We start from the raw sequence: 26680 nt of genomic DNA, 5'->3' as shown, positions 1-26680 counted from the left end.
TTACAATAATAAGAGTTCACAAATCTCTATACCAAATATAACAAACTAAGAGTTTACAAAAAAATATGAGACTTAACACAAAAATAGCAAAAAGTCTTCTAATCCAAATTAAGCCTGTGGTGGAAAGTCATCCGCCACTTCTTTCCCGTTTCCTGAAAAAATTTTATTAAATAATAGGGTGAGCATAAAGCTCAGTAGGTAGCACTTAAGACACGCATCTTGTATCCCTGTGAATCCATACAAAGAATAGATCAATAGGAATAGGGATCATACAATGTCGGGATAATACAATACAGTGCCATGGAATGCAAATGCAGGCCAATGTCACTTCCCATTTTCACATTTCAAACCATCACTTTCAAACTGTTAATACAACCCGCCATTTGGTGACCCCGCAGCGGCACGAAAGGAGGATTGGCTAGTGTCCTTGACCCTTGGTACTCCTGAGGCGTCATTATGGGGCCCAGCTAGTTCAATCACACTAGGGCGACTCCCTAGTCCCCTCTAGGCTATATTAACACTCCGGCCCTTTCGTACCCCCGCGGCGACCGGGTTTTCATAAAACCAATTCGTAAAAACTCTTTTCCCAAAATTCCCCTTTTTGTTTCAAGCAAATTCTTCCATTTCATGCAAACCCAATGGTATGTGCATGTATGTATATCCCATGCTTTTCAATATTATGGCATTCTTTTTAAGATTTTACACTACAAAATTACTACACAACTAGACATATATCATATTCAACATCATTAATTAAATTATCAACACATTAAACACGACAAAACAACATCTAAACATGCTTTTCACATAGAACAACTCATAGTCAAAAACATGAATTTCTCTAGATATCATTTCATATAATCATTGATACAATTAACTCATAAATAAAGCATGTTATCCCACAAGAGAGATATAATTCACAATGGAACAAGAAAGGCATGGATTAAGAGCCCCTAACTCAAAAGTGAGCCAAAACCCTTAAAATGGGTCTCTAAATTCGAAGTCCCTAGGAAGATCAAATCTGAAATTGCTTACACTAGCGCGTACAGCTCGTCGTGGGCTTCGTTTTGCCTCAAACGACTCTCAAATCTACCAAGGATTGAGGAAGAAATCGAGAGTGGAAGTTGAAAAGAAAAAGAAAAAAGAAATACAGAGAGGAAGAAAGGCAGCGGGGAGAGAGAAGAGGAACAGAAAAAAGGGGTCTGTAATCCCATTTGGCACATGATAACATAAAATAAAGTAGGTCCCACAGCTAAATAAAAAAATTTCTTTTAACCTAAATATATATATAGATATAGTCAAAAACTTTACAGAAGCATTCACTTCCTCTATGGACATGTTACTGACCAAGAAACCTGTTTAAGATCATTCTGACCAATATCAAATGTATACAAGGCTTTTCGAAAATTTTCCTCCTCTGGCATTAAATCCTTGTATATTCCTCCTATATATATGAGTAATTGAATTCCAAATTAACAAATGGGCAGAAATTTAAAGAGAGAATGTAACAGATATATATATATATATATATATATATATATATATATATATATATATATATTTGAAAGTTCAAGCAAAGGCACACACGCTCATAATATTGCCCCTAATAGTGCTCGGACACTAAACCTCCCCATTGGTGAATGTAGTAGATATTGAAATGACATGGCACAGTGCGATAAAATCATTTACCTGTTTTCTTGATAATTTGTGATTTGTATATGAATTGTGTGAACTGCCAATACTGTGCATCTAAGTAGAAGGGACTGAATGCACCCACCGGAATAATGGACTGAAGTGGTGTGGTGGTTGATGCTGCAGTGACGAAGTTTGCACCATTGGTGAAGTTGGTCCCCAAAGAATTGAGATAAGCACTCAGAAATGGGAGGCCAAAACTTGTAGCTGCAGTGGCATAATTTGATGATAGACTCAGGCACTAAGCAAAATGTAGGAATAATGAACTAGAGAGAATGCATCAACAACTGCCTTTAAAGTGACAGTTTGCTTCCATTGTGAATACCAAGTACTTTCTGTGGCTTTATTGTTCAAGAATTGCTCGGATACTCGCGTATACGTATTCAATATTGAAACAACCCTAAACTGATACCATTTAAAAAAAAAATCGGCATGACCCCCCCTAAAAATGGGCCTACCACAACTTGTTTAAATACATTTTTAACCTGTCCCAGCACAATAAACATAAAATATATATATTCCAGGATCCCTTTCATCCATTCATCATGCCTTAATTTAATGCATTCCATAGTGGTACAACCACGTACTATATCATCCAGATAGCATAATTACAGTCCCAAAATACAAGATTAATATCAATGTCCATATTTTACAACTTTTAGACAGCTCATACAAAAGTTGCGGCCCATAGGTACGATTATAATATTAAAAGTCCATAAGTCGTCGTACAAAATACATTATGCTTAGTCTTACAAAAATAGTGAGGCCCAAGTACAAGAACAACAAATTAAGCTCCTAATCCATACTAAGTCTGTGGTAGAATGTCATCCGCCACTTCTTTCCTGTTTCTTGAAAAAAATTATTAAATAATAGGGTGAGCATAAAGCTCAGTAGGTGACACTTAAGACACAATTCTTGTGTCCTTGTGAATCCAAACAAAGCATACGCCAATGGGAAATAGGGATCATGCAATATAGGGAATTAAAACAATATGCACGTTAATTCCAATTATAAACCATGCAGTGCAATGAAATGCAGTGCATGTTAGTGTCACTCCCCATTTTCATTCACAAAACCATTACTTTCAAATGTTAATACAGCCCGCCCTTTGGTAACCCCGCCGCGACACGAGAGGAGGATTGGCTATCGTCCCTAGACCTTTGGTAACCCCGCAAGGTCATCGAGGGGCCCGAATAGCTCAACCACACTAGGGCGACTCCCTAGTCCCTATAACGACCTGAACCCGGGGGTTCGAATTGCTAATAGGGTCCTTACCAGAACTCGAGGTCAACTAAGGATACTATCGACCTTTCCTATGTCAATGCATATTATACGTGTTATTCCAGGGTTTATAAAATAAAAATAATAATAATAATAATAATTAAATGAGATGATATCTACAAAGGATGACAAAACAGTCCACTAACCCATCAAGACTTTTGGAGGAGCGTCGTCCGCCACATCCTTCCCGTATCCTGAAAAATGTTAAATAATGGGGTGAACTAAATGCTCAGTAGGAGGTGCCTAAGACACACCTCTTGTGACCCCATGAATCCACGTATAGAATAGAAATCAAGAGAATGAGATCATACTATACCGGGGATATAATCCATAACCACAACGTCAAATATAACCACAATTGTCATTCAAGTCACAATTATGCCATGTAAGCCTATGTAGTGCAATGTCATGCCCATGTCGCTCCACATTTTCCGAAACATTACCGTTTCAACTTCCAAACCGTTAGTGCAATCCGACCCAAGGCATCTCCAAGGTGTCACGAAGGGAGGATTGGCTAACTATCCACGAGGCGTCGCATCCGACCTAGTTAGCTCAACCATACTCCCCTTTAGACTACACTAACATAACGGACCACTAGGCGCCTCCTAGGCGTCCGATTTTCACAAACACTTTTCAAAAATAATTTTCTCAAAACAATTTCATTTGCTTCAAAAACACTTTTCCCTTTCTCTTTCTTTCCCAATGGATGCATGAATGCTTCATACTTCTAATCACAATTTAACTATTGAATTTCACATATGCTCTCCATAATAAATTTCAAATTGCGTAATTCATACTTTCATTCAACATTAATTTAACATAGTAAACATACAAGGTATAAATTATATTCCACATAGACATGCTTACACACAAAATATCAACTAATACAAAATCACATTTCTCATATACATCATTTAAGCATATATTCTCCTCAAATAACAATTAGCACATAACCACATATTACATATATAACAATTAAGTCATCTTTACAAGAATCCACAAAATTTAGGCATGCTTTACAACGATTAATGAAATGTAATTCACTAAAATCCAAGAAAATGTGAATTAGAAACCCCTACCTCAATTTTGTAGAAAATCCTCAAAATGGGTCCTAAATTCGAAATCCCTAGATTGCACCAAAACCACTTTTGCTCCGATCAAATCGTAGATCTCAACGCGCTCTTCGCTTTGCCGCAAACGGCTCTAAAAAATACCAAAAAATGAAGGAGAAATCAATAATTGGATTTTTATTTTGAAAAGAAAAAGAAAATGGATTAAGAAGGGGGAGAGATAGAGAGCTTACGGGAATGGGATAAAATGTGAGGCCAACATGGCCTTTTGGCCACAATTTGTATAAGTGGTGGGTCCCAGGGACGGAGCCAATGAAGGCCTGGGGGGGGCACGTTCCCCCCCTGAGTTGGTCAGCAACCTTTAATATATGTGGTAATTTTTAAAAAAATTTCCATATGTATGAAAAAATTTATATAGTGCCCCCGCCTTGAATTTGTAGTTCTTAAAATTATATTCTTATTTTTTCTTTTACTCTTCACATTCCTTAAATTTACTTAGTAGAAAAAGTCAAATTTTTCTTCCTCAATTGAAACTTTTTAACTATTTCCTATTAAGGTTCTTTTATTTTTCTTTCCTTTTTATATTTTAATAATTTTCTTCTTCTTTGTCTTTTTGAATTTTATAGTTGTTATATATATATATATATGTGTGTGTGTACTCCGTATTGTTTTATTTTATTTTATTTTTTTTTGTTTGGCAGTGTGCCCCCTCTCACTTGAAATCCTGGCTCCGTCACTGGTGGGTCCTACCACTTTTAATTAATTTTTTATTTTTTTTATTTTTATTTTTTTACACCTCAATTCTATATATATATTCATACACATAACAATTCTCCACCACATATATATACATATGTAAATAAATTACAAACATTACAATCTACCCTCCTTAAAAGATTTCGTCCTCGAAATCTACCTTCCTTGAAGAAGGAGGCCCACAACCATACACCTACCCGAGAACACCTCACAAAACCTCAAAACCATGAACTCTACAACATTATTGCCTTTGACACCGGACGTCACCAGGCAATCACACACCACTGCCACAAAAACACAATTCTCACCACCCTATAAGGGTACTCATTACTCACGACATCATAACATAAACTAATTAGATTTTATACTCGACTCAAAATGGACATCGACCCACCCTACACTGCTACGCAAGGCTCCAAAGCCCAAGAAGAACGGTCACAAGACCACCGAACATGATGACATCCTGTCTTAAAGCCTCCCTAAAAGGACACAAAACCCCAGACAAAGAACCCCATCCATCTCACTATCAAGCTCAACTCTAGTCTACACATCTCTTTCAGACCGAACACTCACTACCTAACAGTTAACTACACCATTACATACCCGTACAACGACTACCAACCACACCAAGCAGCAATCACTAAACTTATCATCCTCAAGATGACTAAACAACAAATCTCCTAACGACTACATAATTATGAGTCACTAGAGTAATAAAACGTACTATCCTATACCTAGAACCCAAATCCTCAAAACAAGATTTTCAATAATCAATGATCATACCGCAAACCCTTTACCAGACACTTGGTACTACCTAACACACTCCGTCACCCAAAACAAATTAACCATCCGAATCCACACTGTCACACTGACACAACGCGAAATACCGTGCCCTCATTATCCTTGACAAATTGAAACAATCATTGACCTTTGACCCGACATCGTGCTAAGAAGGACTGATTCATGAGAAATGGTTGGCTAGGCCATTCTCATCATCGATCTGATCTTAACACAAATGTCGTCCCTGTCCTCAGGTCTAAACCTTAAACACACTATCACGCAGTCCACAAGACAATTATGAGATCCACTCACTACCCATCCATTGCTCTACATAACCATAACGGTTAAACAGTCACATTCTTACTCTAAAAATCCCAATCTTACTTTAATCATATAACCCTAACAAGCTAGAAATGGCACAGCACCAAACGTCACAATCATCAATCAGCACGAGAGATCTTTAATTTCTTCACAACACCCATACCAGGTAAACATCTTGTAACATTACTCTATTTAAGTCTTACCTCGTCAAAACACAATGCAACTATTTCACACCTGAGATCACAAAACCAAAATCAATTTTTTCCATTATTCCCCCAATAAAATCAAAGATTCACTTTCTCTAATCACGAACCAATGACTTTATCTCCCTCCGTGGTAGTGAGTCGACTAAATCAACCAAACCTTACTGATGAACTCTAACAACATAACAAACCACACACAGGTCCGTCCACCCATTGACACGCACAACTCCAAAATGAAGATCAAGACTCACGACAAACAATGTCCTTACCAGGACTAGAACAAATGGAAAGGGTAACAAACCTCGCTCTCATAAGAGACTGACGACTCGCACCTGAATGCACCCGACATCTTGTCACATGTTACACACCAACTGTCCAACCATGGACACCCAATCTTACCTGAGATGAACTAAACTCCTTACACACAAAGAGAAGAACCAAATGGATACCCGTACGGAACTACGAACTCAATTCTAGGCGACCTCGCCACTAACGAACCGTCATACACTATCAATACAGAAACCTCGTATACGATACCCCGCAACACCCATGCCAACCAAAACCAATCAAATCCCTACCACCCATTCGTCGAGTACTAAGATTCAACTCACAACACAACCATCAAACAAGAGCATAACTGCTCACAACATACCAACACTAGAAACGATCACAACCCATCGGACACCATATCCCGTTCTACCTAGATACAGTCACTCCCAAATGATAACCTCTATGCCATAAAATGACATTTTACCACCCATTCCATCTCTACCTTCCCAGGTGACATTACCTCGAACACCATGCATAAGATTCGTGACGTCAGTCACATCAACCCATTACTTGTCAAAAGAAAAAGGTGCCTATCTGGCAACATTGTCCTCACTGGCTCTAAAGACTAAGCTGCTCACCATTACCTCGACTGATACATAACCCCCATCACCTACCTGAAAACATACAACAAACAACTCATAATCTCCAAACCACCTTCTGATCATACCCCAAATCATTCTGCTTATCAATACTAAACATCACGCTATAACGTCTCTACTACCATCATCCTCAAATGACAACTTAAACCTCTCATCTCACCACATCACCAAGTCACCACCAAGCAATTCAACCTATGACACCATCATAACAAAAGAATAAGCATTACTCTCGATACCTTCCACAACAGCCACTATTTACCATTAGGAAAGAACCTTCATACGACAATGCTATGCCGACAAATCCTCAAAACAAAATGAGCACAAATCTCAGAATGCTCAACACCCAATTGTCTCCTTAAAATCATCAACAATACAATCAATCACTAACGCTCAACCGACCACTTCATCCACTATTTCAAAGGTAATCTACATGCCTAAACAAAGAAGCCTCATACCCCAGGTTCAACGTCACTACTTTCCCTCTTTTCGGTTCCTCAAAACCCCCTTGGCCCGACAAAAGTCAAATGGGGTAACTAACTAAACCTACAAGATCAACTTCATCCCAATCATCCTTATCATCAGTCTATCTCTTTGAATCCTTAAACAACAAGCACTACCTCCTCATACCCCATACGCAACATAAAATTCAACTCCAGTCTACAGCTTTCAATTTCAAAAACACAGTTCATTTGGTAACACATTACCTACCATCTATCACTTCACCTGCAACAACCAAACATACCAATGACCCTATACTACCTGCCTTATCGTGCAATCCTACATTACATAGCTAAAACTGACCACTATACCTCACCTCGTGACTCTCTCGACAACCATGACAACTTATAACTTCACTCATCCATCGAGCCATGCAATCGACCCACCGAGAGTCGATTACCCGTAGCATACTCCCGTAACTTTTCGAAACAAAAAAATCACCTCTCAACTAACCGTAACCAACACACTTTCTTAGACTGCACCAGAACACCCGCAATACACATTTACAACCCATAGACTACATTCGTGACTCAAACAACTTCTGTCACACCTACCACGACCGGTTCGAAAAGAACCTCCTCACCAAACTGTAACCCAAGTCACAAGCACAAACCCCCTAAGGTCACACATTTCTCCCACGAAACCGTCACTCCATACACCTAACCTTTCCAGTCACAAAACCCATGCACTAACAAAGGAAACTCATATATCACATAGACACCGTGCCAAGAAATACGAACCCATTCTAAAGTCGTGCTCTAAACACCGCAAAAAATACAACAAAAAGATCAGAATGATTACACACCAAATAGCTCAATCCACGAGCTAGAAGTCCGTGCCATTCGTTCGATAAGAACCAGCACCCCAAACAACCCTGGAGCAACCGAGCTCCTCGCCTACTTAGGTCAAAACCCACACAACCATCTATGCTCAACAGCATAAACATATATGAATATAGATATATACGTATACAAAATGAATGAAACCCACAATACTATACAAAACATGCTTGCATATATTAGGCTCATTACTTGTCACATTAGCATAAAAGAAAATTGCACCAACCGTGCCTACTGCTTGCCACTGTCATGTATCACATACTTTCCACTTGATCATGTATAATATGCTTTCAAATACTTTTGCATTTCATTTACATATACGGCAATTTAAACACGTAAGCACTTGGCAAATAGGTATGCCTTCAAAACTGTAAACATATAAACAATTAAGCAAGTAAACATGCGTCTTAGGTAATAAACACTTTAACACATAAGGACATAAACAATGCAATCCACCTTCCACACAACCCTAGGTAGGCCTCTACCCGTCGTCCTACTGGTTTTTGAGCCATTGCTCTGATACCAAATTTGTAACGACCCGAACCCGTGGGTTCGAATCGCTAACAGGGTCCTTACCGGAACTCGGGTCAACTAAGGATACTATCGACCTTTCCTATGTTAATGCATATTATACATGTTATTCCAGGGTTTATAAATAATAATAATAATAATAATAATAATAATTAAATGAGATCATATCTACAAAGGATGACAAAACAGTCCACTAACACATCAAGACCTGTGGAGGAGTGTCGTCCTCCACTTCCTTCCCGTATCCTGAAAAATGTTAAATAATGGGGTGAACTAAATGCTCAGTAGGAGGTGCCTAAGACACACCTCTTGTGACCCCATGAATCCACGTATAGAATAGAAATCAAGAGAATGGGATCATACTATACCGGGGATATAATCCATAACCACAACGTCAAATATAACCACAATTGTCATTCAAGTCACAATTATGCCATGTATGCCTATGTAGTGCAATGTCATGCCCATGTCGCTCCACATTTTCTGAAACATTACCGTTTCAACTTCCAAACCATTAGTGCAATCTGACCCAAAACACCTCTAAGGCGTTACGAAGGGAGGATTGGCTAACTATCCACGAGGCGTCGCATCTGGCCGAGTTAGCTCAACCATACTCCCCTCTAGACTACACTAACATAACGGACCACTAGGCGCCTCCTAGGCGTCCGGTTTTCACAAACACTTTTCAAAAATAATTTTTTCAAAACAATTTCATTTGCTTCAAAAACACTTTTCCCTTTCTCTTTCTTTCCCAATGGATGCATGAATGCTTCATGCTTCTAAACACAATTCAACTATTGAATTTCATATATGCTCTCCATAATAAATTTCAAAATGCGTAATTCATGCTTTCATTCAACATTAATTTAACATAATAAACATACAAGGCATAAATTATATTCCACACAGACATGCTTACACACAAAACATCAACTAACACAAAATCACATTTCTCATATACATCATTTAAGCATGTATTCTCCTCAAATAACAATTAGCACATAACCACATATTACATATATAACAATTAAGTCATCTTTACAAGAATCCACATAATTTAGGCATGCTTTACAACGATTAATGAAAGGTAATTCACTAAAATCCAAGAAAATGTGAATTAGAAATCCCTACCTCAATTTTGTAGAAAAATCCTCAAAATGGGTCCTAAATTCGAAATCCCTAGATTGCACTAAAACCACTTTTGCTCCAATCAAATCGTAGATCTCAACGCGCTCTTCGCATTGCCGCAAACGGCTCTAAAAAATATCAAAAAATGAAGGAGAAATCAATGATTGAATTTTTATTTTGAAAAGAAAAAGAAAATGGACCAAGTAGGGGGAGAGATAAAGAGCTTACGGGAATGGGATAAAATGTGAGGCCAACATGGCCTTTTGGCCACAATTTGTATTAGTAGGGGGTCCTACCACTTTTAATTAAAAAAATTTCTTTTTTATTTTTTTTTTTATTTTTTTACACCACAATTCTATATATATATATATATATATACACACACACACACACACACACACACACATAACAATTCTCCACCACATATATATACATATGTAAATAAATTACAAATATTACAGTCCTTCTAGGCTATATTAACCACTGGCCCGTTGGTAACCCCGTAGCGACCGGGTTTATCAAAACTATTTCACAAAACTTTTCTCCCAAAATTTCCCCCATTTTCATTTCAAGACAAATTCTCCCATTTCATGCATCCCAATGACATGTGCATGGATGTACATATAATCTCAATATTATGACAATGAAAAATTTGGCACAATCTAAATAAACATGTTCTCACTAGTCATTTTCAGCATATTAACACATAGTGGGCATGATAAAACAACATCTAAACATACTTTACACATGAAACAAATCATATTTAAGATCTTGAAAATTCTCTAGACCCCATTCATACAATCATAGATACAATTAACTCCCAATTAAACATATTTGACATAGCAAGGAGGTGTAATTCATAATAGAACAAGAAATGAGAAGATTAAGATGCCCTTACCTCAAAATGAGCAAAATCCCTAGAAATGGGTTCTTAAATTCGAGCTCCCAAAGAGGACCAAAAGTTGAAATTTCTGGTACAAGCACGTAGAGCTCGTCGTGCTCATCGTTTTGTTTCAAACGACACTTAAATCCGATAAGAAATGAAGAAGGAATCAAGATCCCAAGTTTGGTTCTAAAAAGAAAAGAAAAAAGAAGAAAATGAGAGAGAAGAGAGTTCAGCGGGGAGAGAGAAAGATGGAGCAAAAAAAAAAAAAAAATGGTCTCCAGACCTTTTGTGGTGTGAGTGGCGGGTCCCGCCACTAGCTTTTCTTTTTGTTTTATCTTTATGCTTCAATTATCTACACTATACAAATAATAATACATATCAACATAAAATTGTCACATAATTCACATAAATTAAAATGTGAAAAATGCAACAGGACCCAACCACAATCCCGGACGAAAAGTGAAAGGACAAAAATACCCTTGTCTTCACAAATTTCCAGAAAAATGGAAAATGCTGAAAATTGGAAATATTACAAATATTTTTTAGATACTTCAACCACATATTTGATAAAATCCTGTTGTAAACCAGGTGTTTTTACCAACAGACAATAGTTTCATACACTGAACAGAATGTTATTAAATCAACAATGGTATGTAACTATGTTTATGCATCACCTCATATAAAGTGAACATATTTGATAAAGGGTAAAATGCTCAAAACACCATCTAGTATCGATATAGAGCGTTTTTTTTAATTAAAAAAAACTAGTTCTAAAAGTGTTCAAATAAGGATCAACTCTCCTAAGAAGCACGGATACTTCTACAAAGGTGATGCTGTATCGGACTCCGATATTCCTCAGATATTTGCGGATACATGTATGATACTTCCTAAACATATCCATAATTTTTAAATTTTTATTTTTATTTTCAACACGTATCCGATAATTCTTATAGATACTTCGACCACGTATCCGATACTTCTCATATAAAACCCTTCCATAATGTTTTTCCAACAGGCATTAGTTTCATACCCGTATCAAATACCGATACTCCTCGACTGCTTACAGATACGTGTCAGATACTTCCTAAACATATCCAATCCCAAAGTGCACCATTTTAACCACTTAAAATGTAACACAACCTTAAACTTTGAATTGGCTTTCATTCCCCAGGCCCCTTCCCTCTTATACACTCTCACAAGAGGGCCAAGTACGATGAATACAAAATTAAAGAGAATAGCCCCATAGCAAACAAAATATGATCACCATCTCAACAAAAAGACCATGGATTATTCGAGATACAAAAGGATATTCTCATGTTCTTCCTCACCTTCCTCGCATATAAGCTTATTTTTTATGATTTTTTTACTTGCCACAAGTGTAATGTGGGTGGAGAAGAGAGATTTATGGGATTTGTTTTATTACATTGATATGGTGAGTCATTGGTGGTAGTTTCCTTAAATCGTGGTCCCTAATTGAAACAAATCCCATAAATGGCTTACCATATCAACCGTAAATAAAACAAATCCCATAAATCTCTCTTCTCCACCAACATGTAACCCTAACAGGAGACCACCGAAGTGAAATGTTTTACTCAAGGTTCTCTTCTTCCTTCTTCCTTCTCCCTCATATGTCCATTTATTTATATTGATGGTTCGGCAGCTAAAGATTAAGTAAAAAGTTGTTAACTCGTTTAGCTAAAATCATATATGTTCAAGACATGATTATTACTAATAAAATAACATTAACTGCCTCAACTGAATTAGGAAAATTTCATATCATTTGGCATTTTTACAGAGAATAGACCACTTCATCTATATTACAAGGCAAAAGAAATGTTCAACTTGGAGGAATTTACTTAAACTAAGGGATATGGGTAGGGGCCTTATTAAGCATAGAATTGGGACAGGGAAGGACACAATGCTTTGGTTGGATTATTGGTTGCCAAATGGACCCTTAACCACCCAGCTAGGCCTCACTGATATGGAAATTCTTCAACTGAACACACAAGTCTCAGTTGATAGCCTGATTTCCAACAATCAATGGGCCACTCCTCCTCACCTACAGCATATACCCTTCCTACAGTCTCAATCTTTTCTCAATCAATTACAGTCCCTTCCATCCCCTTCAGCTTCCCCTGACTTAATTGAGTGGTTGCCGTGTCCCTTAAAAGGTTTCTCTCAGAAGCATACCATGGATTGCTTCAACCCTCCATCTATATCCTTTCCTTGGCACCACCTAATTTGGTTTAAACACCATATCCCCAAGCATAGTCACATAGCGTGGGTGGCAATGAGAAAGAGATTGTACACTTCGGACACTAAACCAATGTTGAACAAGCATTATACAAATGCTTGTTACCTTTGTCTTTCTGATTGGGAATCATTTGACCAACTCTTTTTCAAATGCACATATAGTGCATCCATTTGGAACTTCATCCAGCATGCAGCTGGCTTTTACATTCAACCCACCTCCTGGGAGGACCTCATTACATGGTGTAGTTGCAACTGGGCTCAAAGTCACTTTATAACACACAAGCTTCTGCTTGTTGCAGCAATTTATTTCATATGGCAGGAGAGGAATGCAAGGGCGTTCAGGAACATTTCTTTATCACCACAGCATACCATTTCTCTCATCAAGAGCACAGTCAGAGCTAGATTTGCCTCTATCATGCTCAAGACTGGTTTGGAACTAAGGAAATTGGACTCCTTAAATGATCTCCATCAATTATTTTTAAAGGGATGCGCATTTGCTGGGGGTCACTCATGGTGTATTATGGACTAGCAACTACACTATGAATTATGGAATTGAAGGTGGCTGAGAGTTGTCTGTTCTTAGCAGTGTCAGGTTGCTTGTTAGTTGTATTTCTAGTTTGTTCACAGTTTTCTTGTTGATTGTAAGTTGTTTTCTTGGCTTGTAATGTCCCTTGTTGGACCTCATGTACATTCTTATTTTTATTTATTTACAGCTTACCCTTTTACCTAAAAAAAAAAAACTTAGCATCATAATACTTCAAACCTTTGAAATGATTTTTGCAACATGTCTTAGCCATGATCTTCTTGTTCTTTTCTTTTTCACTTATGTCAAAATAAGTGTCCATGCAGTTAAATGGACCTACCACTGAAGTGGATATCCCAATCTTAATCATGCTAGCCCTTTGCACCACCATAAAACATTCACATTGTAATGACAGAAAATGTAGGCCTAAAGTAAGTTAAAATTGGAAGTGATACTGGTAGATACGTACCGATGAAATCGATAATGAGCCGTCCATCTGAGAGTCTCCCTGCCGGCATGCGAAAGAAGGTTTCTCCATCGAAGGCTGCAGCCAATCCACCGAAGGCTGCAGCCAATCCACCGGTGTCGGAATTTGAGTGGCCGAAGTAAAAAATTGCCGGAAAATCACAACTTTGGATAGCAGAAACAGGGTTCAGGACAGTGGCATAGCACAGAAGAAACACGCAAAAACAAGAGAGAGAAAAAGCAGACATGGTCATTGTTGGACACTCCATGTGGTGGAAGAGAACAGAGAGGAAGGAAGGTGTTTTGTTAGAAAGCTAGAGATGAAAAGTCTGGTTTATGTAGTGTTTGAAAGTAGACTTTTCAATACTATCTCAGAAGAAAATTCTCATGTTTATCCAAAGCATGGTATTTTTTTAAACCACAATCTTGAAATCTAATGATTTGCGATCTTTTACATCCTTCATGGAAATGTCAACTCAAAGACCAAAAAAAAAAAATTGATTTATATTGTGGGAAATGTATCAATAAATACATTCATGTGGAGTCGTCAAGAAATGTGGGATTCATGTTTGACCATAAACAATTGAGGTGCAATATTACTTGCACCAAAAAAAAAAAAAAAAAAAGACTGACTAAAATACATGAAAGGATTGTAATCAATAAATATATTCATGTAGTTTGCACATGATATCGTGAACATGTGACTAAATGTATGCTAACGAAATGAATTACAGATAAAACTTAAATTAATTGGGCTTTGATAGCAACAAGCAGTAGTCTCGTACATTGAACAAGATGCATATTAAATCAACAATGGTATGTATTAGATAGGAAACCATTAGAAACCAATATCAACAAAGATTGTTTAAGTGCAACATTTGACAGAAGAAGTGAGTAACATTACAAGAAACTTGTGATAAATGAAAATTCGATCCAATATATGAAAAGAGAATTGCTCTAAAGGTAATGTTTTTTTGTTTTTTTATTTTCTGAAGGCACATCCGAAGAGCATATGTATATATCAGGCTGCAGGACAGTAAGCCTTTATTCTATGGTAGTACATGGAACTTGAAGAAAATATATAGTTGTTCAATATATACACACATATATATATCATATAGGTGTATGTGTGTATATATTAAACAACTATAGCAACAACATATCATATAGGTGTATGTGTACTATATATGAGAAACTTTAGTCCAATTTGCTGTGACAAGCCATTCTCAAGGGAACTGGTGGATCTGTGAATTCTCCAGTGGAAATTCTATCAAACACAATCTTGTTAGCTGCCTCAGTGTAGTGAACTCCATCCCAGTTTACTCGAACAGAGGGGCGTTCACAGGAACCGATGAATATTTTGCTGCCATTAATAGTGACAGTATCTCCACAACCTCCCACACTGCTATAGTTATACTTCCCTCCATAGCCACAGCAAGCGACAAGCGGATGCTCAAACCCTGCAGATTACAAACACAACATAAATGACACATCCATATGTATATCTATATCTGTATAAATTTTGTTCCTATGTTGATGCAATGTAAAACTACGTTTAACATGGAGCTTTTGTAGTATGACATACCATATTTTTGTGGTTCAGTATAGAGAGAGTACTTGACAGAGTACACATCTACATATGTGATTGCAGCTAGAGTAAGGTCCTTCCTGAGTTGCACAATGGCCTCCTTCAACCTGTAGTTAAAGTACTGAGCTACCTCATTGTAAGGCCTCGCGCAGCCGGCACTGTCCTTTTGAGCGGCTGGAAAAGTTGCCAAGATAGAGGGAAGGCAGCCCATCGGTCCGGTGTTGTGGATCCAAAACGATCTAGCTCCCGACTTGTATATATTCTACATCATATCACAATGTCATAGTTATAGCAATTACAATACCACATTTTTAGTCATGCCTTTTTTTTCTTTTTTTCTCCTCAAGTTATCAAATGTAACCTGTCATAAGAATGAAAAACTACACGTATGATATACGCAGCACTTTTGTGATGAAGATTATACCTTGATGTTTGTAGAGAACCTGTTTACTATATCTGGGACAGAAGCATTCACTTCCTCTATGGACATGTTACCAAAGAAACCTTGACTTAGATCATTCTGACCAATATCAAATGTGTACAAGGCTTTTTGAAAATCTTCCAACTCGGGCATTAGATCCTTGTATATCCCTCCTACAAGAGTGATTGAATTCCAGATTAACAAATAGGTAGAAATTTAAAGAGGGAATGTAGCATATATATATATATATATTCAAAAAGTTCGAGCAAACGTGCATACACCCACAATATTGCACCTAGCAGGGCTCGAACACTCAACTTCCAATTGATGAAAACAGCAAATATTGAAATGAAATGGCGCTGCGCAATAATATCATTTACCTGTTTTCTTGATAATTTGTGATCTGTATATGAATTGTGTGAATTGCCAGTACTGTACATCTAAGTAGAAGGGGCTGTATTCACCCACCGGAATAATGGACAGTGGTGGTCTGATGGTTGATGCTTTAGTGGCGAAATTTGCACCATTGGTGAAGTTGGCCCCCAAAGAATTGAGGTAAGCACTGAGAAATGGGAGTCCAAAACTTGTAGCTGCAGTGGCACAATTTGATGTTAAGGTCAACAAAATGGAAGAAAATGACAATTTGCTACAAAAAATGCCTCATTTAAAATGACAATTTGCTTGCATTGGGAATACAAAATACTTTCTGTGGCTCTATATTTCATTAATCTATTTGGGTTGAATCATGACTGGGATAGCTTTTCTGACTATTCCCTGTATGGCCATATGCATTTCAACATGCTAGGCCCCAAGTAAAATGCTATCAAAAGTCTGTCATGTGCAGCTTGGGGACTATAATGAGGTGGGTCACAACGAGGAACACACACGATTCAATGAGTACTGTAAGTCCCCCATGTGAAAAATGGATAGGCAGTAGCATTTCTAAAACGTGTCAACCCTTTTAGAGTTTAATATGTGATACGAGCAATGCCATACAAGTCGAGTCGTCATAAGTCGATTCTCTCACAATGGGGGGAGCGAAGCTCACCACAAATAGTGGGGTCCACCATCCCTTTGAGATTGCCGAAGAATCATTTTTCAATCGTTTAATATAGAAAATTACTTATGTTTCTTCAAAAGGAATCTAAATGACATCGCAAAATCATAACCACTCGAGACATGGTTATTACTAATAAAAATCGCATTAATTGATCATCGATGTTCAACTTGGCATCATAATGCGTCGAACCTTTGAAATGTTTTTTCCAACATGTCTTAAAAGACTCATATCCGTTTGACATGTTTATTTTAGGTGTTTTGTTTTTGACTAAAATAAAAATAATATTTTTGTTGCACGAGTGTTTTGAAAAAAAATCGAAAGCACGTTTGGAAACGATATTTTAATGTGAAAATGTCGGAAACAAAAATATAAATAGTTATAGTTTTTGGTCATGAGCAGTTGTCAAATCAAGAAAAAATAACTTTTTGGTATTTTTGTTTTGGGTCACTGTTCATCAAGTATTTTAGCACATGATAAATTAAAATAAAACCACACCAAGCATATTTTTGTTGCCAAAATGAACACCGTAAAAACAGTAGAAACAAAAAACATGCCAAGTTCTCTTCACTTAATAAATACTAGTGTCTGATATTTTTCACCTTATGTCAAAAGGAGTGTCCCATGAACCTACCACTGAAATGAATATCCCTATCTTAATCATGCTAGCCTTTTGCACCACCATAAAACATTGTAACGACAGAAATGTAGGCCTAAAGTAGACTAAAATTGAATGTGATACTGGTAGATACATACCCATGAAATCGATGATGAGACGTCCATCTGAGAACCTCCCAGCTGGCATGCGAAAGAAGGTTTCTCCATAAGGTGGGTTGGTCCAATTGAAGGCGGCAGACAGTCCACCAGTGTCCGAATTCGAGGCGCCAAAGTTAAAAATCGCCGGAAAATCACAACTTTGCACAGCAGAAACAGGGTTCAGGACAGCGGCATAGCACAGAAGAAACATGCAAAAACAAGAGAGGGGAGAGACAGACATGGTCATTGTTGGACACCCCATGTTGTGTTGGGAATCTAGAGATGAAAAGTTTAGTTTATGTAGTGTGTGAAAGTAGACTTTTCAATAACTTGTCAGAAGAAACTTCTCTCATTTTTATCCACATCATGGTATTTTTTTCAAACACAATCTTGATATCTAATGATACGTGTTCTTCTGCATCAATTGATTTATATTTCGTAAAGATGGACTTTTCAATTACGTGACTCAGGGGCGGCTCGGCCCATGGGGCACTTCACTTCGCTCATTAACATAGAGCCACTCTCCTTGATTGATGAGATACGTGGGTTAGTTAGGTGCAAGGAGTTGTCCACCTATTATGAAATGAATATGAGTGGCCTTTTTGGGAGATGGTGCTGAGTTTTGATGACTGGATGAAACCTTACTTTTTATTTATGTCCAAATACTCTCCTTTTTACCTTTTTTGTACTCTTCAATTTCTGTTGTTTATTTTTTGTTCATGTTAGAGTTGATTTCCAGAGCTTGCAAAATAAAAAAGTAATCTTGAATTTTTTTTTAGTAAAATTTGGTGTTTGTGCAAAATTTTAGTAAAATTTTTTTTTAGTATGCCAAAGTCATTAGTTTGAGTCCTTTTTATGCCATTATGCTCAAGCATTGCATATGTATAGCTTTCATATTGTATTGTTCTCAGGTGACACATAAAGCTGTTCAATTTAACATATCTGCTCTCAGTTTCTGCTTTAGGTTATATGAATATATTTATTTATTAGTGCCCCGTATGACACTGTAACCAAGAAGATAGTCATTTGATCAAAAGGTTTTAGGTGAGGTACTGGCATTGGGCTTCTCCTGGTTTTAGGCTTGATGCTTGCTGGTTTTTAATTACGGTGCTCAGGAACGGACCCAAAAAATCATGTGAGAGGGTGTGGATCTTTAATAACAAGAAGATAAAAAAATTCAAACTATGGGTTGGGAGCAATAGTAGGGTTTTTTTTGTAATTTTGGTGGAGGCAATTTTCAAATTTTATAATTATATAATAGCTAAAAAAAAAATTGGTATGGACCTTCACTAGATCAAAAATCCAAAACTAAACTTTAAGCCTATAACACACACAAATAAAAAAAAAATATATATATATATATATAAAATAAAATAAAAAATCTCTTACTTTAGGCATGATGAGTAGTTTTATCATCAATTAGGTAAATTTCAAGATTCAAAATATTTTAAATTAATTCTTAAAAATTACGGAAAAAAAAAAAAAAAAAAAATTTCCAAAACTAAAAGTTGACACAAAAAGTAAAATAAAAGAAAAAATTACCATCACCATAGAAGGAATTGAATGGCACTTGGAGATTTGATAGTTGTTCAATACTTCCCTTCGTTTGTGTGAAAAGATATAGTAGAAAATGAGACTATACATACGAGAGAGGAGAAAATGAAAATGTTAGATTCCTGGGTAGTTATGGTATTGGAAAAAACAAAAAATTATCATTTTACTTATGAAGTTAGAAATTTGGGTTAGACGCTGATCCCACCCCCCCCCCCCCCCCCCGCCCCAAAAAAAAAAAAAAATTTAGTATAGTATGTTCAGCCCAAATTTTTTTTTTTTTTTAAAAATTTTTTTAATAGTAATATTAGTCCCCCATTTTAATCCATTAAAAAAAAATTGCTTATGAAATTGTGTAATTAAATTTATATTCAATACTAGCCCCCCATTGACAATTCCTGGATTCGCCTTTGATCACTTCCCTTTACAAAATACTCTATGTATACATATACGTGTATATATGTGATGTTTTCAATTTTCGCTATTTTTTATTTTTTTGGAATTTTTGTTGTTGTAAGGGCATTTTCGTCTTTTGCTGTTTTGCTTGCCGGACACTGTAGGGTGTGCCGGTTGTGTCCGTAAGTTGTTTAGGACATTTCATTAAGTTCAGGACTCTTTGAAATTCAGGATTTGTCATTTTTACATTTTTTTGTTTTTCGGGCCGGACGGTCTCGTGTGGACCTGTTACCGGAATTTTTGCATACGGGAATTTTTATCCAGTCCATTAGCATTTCAGGCATTTTATTTAATGTATTTTATGTGGTTATAAATTATTATTATGTGTGTATCTCTATATATGTTTATGTGTGGTGCAAATTAAAATAAAAGAAAAAAGGAAAAAAAAAAAATAGTGGGGCCCACTCTTCCTTTAATTTTAATGGTCAAGAGACCATCTCTAGTCTCTAATCTGTCTTCTGTCCCGTTGCTCTCTCTCATTCCCTCTCAAACTTGCTTTTTCTTTTTTCTTTTGCAATCAAAACTTTGATCTTAGATTTCTCTTTCAATATTTGGAATTTTTAAGTACCGTTTGCGGCAAATTAAAAATCACCGCAAGATTTACGTATTGTTAGGAGCAATTTCAGTTTTAGTGCATTCTAGGGATTCTGATTTTGAGACCCATTTGGGGGTTTTTGGCTTAATTTGAGATAGGAGTCTCTAATTCTCATTTTTCTTACACCTTTGTGAATTTTCTACTATAATCCATGTTAAGTATATTTAATTTAAGTTGATTGTTATTTTTATTGATTTATTTGGATATGTGAAGCATGTTATTGGGTGTATGGTTGGATTTGTGTAGAAAACATGTTTTAAATGTTAATTTTTCATGCTTATTATGTTGTTGAATTGGTTAGAAATGATATATGGAAACTTAGGGAAATTTCCTTAGAATTATTGTAATTTCTTTATGTTATTGTGTTGACAAAATTGCTAAAAATGATACATGGAAGGTCATGAAATTTTTCTAAGAATTATTGTAAAGTATGCTTAATATGTTAATTTTTCCATGCCTATGATGTTTAATAATTTATTGAAAATTTTATGTGGAAGTATATTAATTGTGTGATAATAATTCTCTCTATTTCCATAGTATTAAAGAGACATGTGATATGCATTCATAGCATGGGCATGAAAAAAGGGTATAAAGAAATGTTTTGAAATGAAAAAGGGGTGTTGGAAAAAAGATTTGAGAAAAGAATTTTATGACAACCCGGATGCCGCAGGGTACCAACGGTCCGTGGAGTTAATGTAACCTAGAGAGAATTAGGGAGATCGCCCTAACATGGTTGAGCTATCTGGGCCCCAAATGACGCCGCGGAGGTACCAAGGGTTTTGGACAATAGTCAATATTTCTCTCGGCGCTGAGGGGTTACCGAAGGGGGTTACATTAACAGTTTGAAAAGTGAAGAATGGAAGTGATTTTAAGTATGGGGAGCGACATTCATGGCATCACATATCATGGCACGGCATTGTTATTTTGAAATTGGATTTAATGTTGTATTCTTTCCCGGCCTAGTATGATCCCTATTCTCTATTTCTATTCATTGTTTGGATTCACGGGGCTACAAGAGGTGGGTCTTAGGCGCTACCTACTGAACAATTTGCTCACCCCATTATATTAACATTTTTCAAGACACGGAAGGCAAGTGGCGGACGACGCTCCTCCACAGGGTTCGATGGGTTAGTAGACCTTTTTGACAAAATTTGTAGATATAATCTTATTTTATTATTATTATTTATTTATTTATTATTACTTATTCTTTATAAACCCAGAATAACATGTATAATATGTATTGACGTAAGAAAGAATAGTGTTATTCCTAGTTAATCTCGGGTTCGGTTAAGGATCCGGCTAACGGTTCGGACCTACGGGTTCGGATTGTTACAATATATGCGTGTGTGTGTGTGTGTGTGTGTGTGTCTGTTTGTGTGGAGAAAGACCTCATCTTCTTCATCTTTCGTTGACTTCAGCAACCAATTTTCGGTAGGTTACCGAGAAGAAATCAAAATTTACGAAAGGAATGGCGATATTGTGGGAAAAGATAGACTTTTCAATTATTTGGTCTAACTGGACAATGCTTGAGTCCTCCATCTAGGAGAATGAAATTCATCCTCCGATGTGGTCCAATGTCATTAGAAAATGTGTCTAAAAAGAAAAAAAATTTAAAGATGGACATTACCCATTTTTTACGGGTTAAACCGTTTTTTCATTCTTTCTTTTTTTTCCTTCTTATTTCCTTTCCTTCTACAACACGATCATCTGTCCTCATCTATCTTCACGGCAAAGCAATTTCTCTCCATCATTACATCCAACATTAATATTCTAAATTTTTTAATCTTTATTTTCATAACTTTAATTCGATTGCTTATGAAATTTTACCAATTCATAAGGCAGTAAGCCTCGCAATCGAATATTACCATAAATAATAAAAAAAATTAAGAATTCATGCAAAACATGATAATGGCCAAAAAAAAAAAAAAAATGAATAGTTATTTCTTCTATAATTTCTATAGAATTTTGATATTTTTTTCTCCTTACTAAAAAGTGAATGATTATTTTGTTTTGGAGTTGAAAATAATTATTTATTTATGGAGCAAGTTTGTAGAATGAATGATTATTTATATACTTCAATATACACCCAGAATTAAAAAAAAAAAATACTTTATTAATACAAAAATCAAATTTCCTCAAATATATAAACAAAATCTCTAAATAAATAAAATAAATCCCGCAATACAGCTCTCTTAAACCCGTAACTAGAAATCCTGAAGCATCATCCTCGATAGCTGAATTAGTATAGGTATAAGGGGGGGCTTGGGCGGGCTTGAGCCCCCCTCCCTAAATTTTTTTTTTTTTAGTATAGGCATATTTAGCCCAATGTTTTAAAAAAGAAAAAATTAGTATTAGTATTAGCCCCCTACTCAATTTTAACTCATCCAAATAAACATAATATCTAAGTCAAAATTTTAAAACAAAGGTCCAACAAAATAGGCTCAAGCCAAACAAGTCCTAAACAATCACTAAGCGAAAGCACAAGAACTCGTGAATTTCTAAATTTTCACAAATCAGAAAGCTCACTTATTCTCTCCCTCTAAAGTCTAACCGTATTTCCTCTAAAACATTTTAACACTTTAATCTTTTGATCCCCAATTTTTTCTTATTCAATATTAGCCCCCCATTAACAATTCCTGAATTTGCCCTTGAGGAAGTCTCACGAAGAATTATAACAAAAAATTCAAGGAGGTTACATAAAAATTAGCTTTAGAAAATATAAATATGCTTTTAAACAAAAATACATATATAAAATTTTAACGAAATAATAGTCGTAAAATATTTAAGATAAAATCACTCTAAGTAATTCAACGTATAAACAACCTTACACTAAAAAATAAATCATCGCTGAATCATCAATTCCAAACCCTCCGTGTGTGTCCATCTCGGCTCACTCGCTGTGTCTTCTCTAATTTTATCCTTCTGTTTCCTCAACAAACTCTGAAAGACAGATACTATAATATATAGGTAAATGCACCGACACAAATATCATACTACTACTGCTCACCAAACAATTAGCAATTCAATAACAACCAAACGAAACACAAGTGGACCCCGCCACCACCGTCTCTCAATAAACAACAAAGCCCGGCCACTTGTATAATGAGCCAAAGTTGAAAGACATTTTTGCCAAACAAATGCCTAGCCCGTCAACATCACATATCTTTTCTTTATTTTTCCTTTTTCTCTCTAATCTCGGCTGCTCCCTTACTCCAACTGATATATATATAAATATATATATAAATACAATAAAACTTAATCAAACTATTAAATATTTTCTAGTAGATCTCGCCCGCCATTACAATTTCTTTATTCCATTTCTCTTCCCAATCTCGGCTGCTGCTCACTTGTCTTCTTATCTCCATCATATGCTATATATATATATATATATATATACACACACACACAATGTGATAATATCAAACCACCAATTGTAATGGAGATAAGAAGACAATTGGGACACGTACCAATTCCCTTTCCTTCACTCTACATTCAGATAAGCTGTTGTAAAATGACGGTTTGGGACACGTACCAATTCCCTTTCCTTCACTCTACATTCAAAGTAGCAATATCAGTTTGCAGATTCTGAAAATACTCTATATATAGAGATATATCTACACAAGTAGCAATACCAGTAGCTAAGCTGAGTTGGATGTTTATTATTACATTTAATTGAACAACAACTATAACAAACACATATCATATAGGTGTATGTGCATATATATATTATCCATTGCTGAAGTGAATTGCACTATATATTGAGAAACTTTAGTCCAATTTTCTGTGACATGCCATTCTCAAGGGAACTGGTGGATCTGAGAATTCTCCCGTGGAAATTTTATCAAAAACAAACTTCGCTGCTGCCTCAGTGTAGTGACCTCCATCCCAGTTTACTCGAACCGAGGGGCGTTCACACGAACCGATAAATATTTGGCTGCCATTAACAGTGACAGTATCTCCACAATCTCCCACACTGCTATAGTTATACTTCCCTCCATAGCCACAGCAAGCGACAAGCGGATGCTCAAACCCTGCAGATTACGAACACAACATAAATGACACATTCATATTTATATCTATATATAAATTTTGTTCCTATGCTGATGCAATGTAAAACTATGTTTAACATGGAGCTTTTGTAGTATGACATACCATATTTTTGTGGTTCAGTATAGAGAGAGTACTTGACAGAGTATACATCTACATATGTAATTGCAGCTAGAGGAAGGTCCTTCCTGAGTTGCACAATGGCCTCCTTCAACCTGTAGTTAAAGTACTGAGCTACCTCATTGTAAGCCCTCGCGCAGCCGGCACTGTCCATTTGTGCCGCCGGAAAAGTTGCCAAGATATAGGTAAGGCAGCCAAGAGGTCCGGTGTTGTGGATCCAAAACATTCTAGCTCCCAACTTGTATATATTCTACATCATATCACAAGGTTTTTTTTTTTTTTTTTTCCTTCTCATCAAGATATCAAATGTAACTATCATTAGAAAGAAGAACTACACATATGGTATATGCAGCCCTTTTGTGATGAAGATTATACCTTGATGTTAGTAGAGAACCTGTTGACTATATGTGGGACAGAAGCATTCACTTCCTCTATGGACATGTTACCAAAGAAACCTTGAATAAGATCATTCTGACCAATATCAAATGTATACAAGGCTTTTTGAAAATATTCTTCCTCGGGCATTAGATCCTTGTATATCCCTCCTGCAAGAGTGATTGAATTCCAGAAGACATTTAAACAGAGAATGTAGCAAATATTGAGATGAAATGGCACTGCACGATCATATTTTTTTTTAGAAGTTCAAGTAAACCCGCACACACCCACAATATTGCCCTTAATATGGCTAAAACACTTAACCTCCCCTTTGGAAAGTAAAGATACCATATGGGCTAATGCTAATTTGATATTGTGCAATAATATCATTTACCTATTTTCTTGATAATCTGTGATCTGTATATAAATTGTGTGAATTGTCAGTATTGTGCATCTAAGTAGAAGGAACTGAATCCGCCCACCGGATTAATGAACCGTGGTAGTGTGGTGGTTGATGCTGAAGTGGCGAAATTTGCACCATTGGTGAAGTTGGTCCCCAAAGAATTGAGATAAGCACTCAGAAATGGGAGGCCAAAACTTGTAGCTGCAGTGGCAATAAGGTCAGCAGAATGAAGGAAAATTGAGTTACACAAAATGCTTCATCAATAGTCTTTAAAATGATAAGTCTGCCTGCATTGTGAACACAAAGTACTTTAATTGCTTAAATTTCCCAAAAAATAATAATAATAATAATAATAATAATAATAACAAGTGTTTGGTATTTTTCACTTGTGTCAAAATGAGTGACCATGCTGTTTCATGGACCTACCACTGAAATGGATATCCATGTCTCAAGCATGCTAGCCCTTTGCACCACTATAAAACATTGTAATGACAGAAAATGTTACATGCCTAAAGTAGGCTAAAATCGGAAGTGATACTGGTAGATACATACCGATGAAATCAATGATGAGCCGTCCATCTGAGAACCTCCCTGCTGGCATGTGAAAGAAGGTTTCTCCATAAGGTGGGTTGGTCCAATTGAAGGCTGCAGCCAGTCCACCAGTGTCGGAATTCGAGTCGCCAAAGTTAAAAATTGCGGGAAAATCACAACTTTGCATAGCAGAAACAGGGTTCAGGACAGTGGCATAGCATAGAACAAAGATGCAAAAACAAGGGAAAAGAATGGAAGACATGGTCATTGTTGGACACTCCGTGTGGTGGAAGAGAACACAAGATGTTGTCTTGGGATGCTAGAGATGAAAAGTTCGGTTTAAGTAGTGTTAGAAATTTGTGTAAAATTCATTTATGACGTGGCTAAAATATATCTGTTGCTTAATGTGAGATTTGGTAATCGGCCAGAATGATGTGGCATGGAGACATAGGCAATAGTGATGCAGGAAATGAGTTTGTGTATATGTGTACCATGCTGGAATGTTCAAGAGACTGAAGTCAAAGTTTGTGGGCTGGAAGAAACTTGGAGGTCAAGGAAAAGTGATGGCCAAGAAATGTTAGGTATCTATGAGCTGGAATAGTGGATATGCTGTTGGCTACTGGCG

The 26680-nt window shown here is 36.4% G+C and overlaps 1 pseudogene; it reads right to left on the bottom strand.

Annotated features, from left to right (window-relative positions):
- Window positions 1-1666: 1666 nt before the first annotated feature.
- LOC132272927 (uncharacterized) lies at window positions 1667-26680 on the bottom strand (annotated as a pseudogene).

This window comes from Cornus florida, unplaced genomic scaffold (assembly GCF_030987335.1).
Source record: "Cornus florida cultivar Cherokee Brave unplaced genomic scaffold, ASM3098733v1 CherokeeBrave_3.0.0_Hap2_Chr09, whole genome shotgun sequence".
NCBI lineage: Eukaryota > Viridiplantae > Streptophyta > Magnoliopsida > Cornales > Cornaceae > Cornus > Cornus florida.
This window is presented reverse-complemented; position numbering and strand designations above follow the sequence as displayed.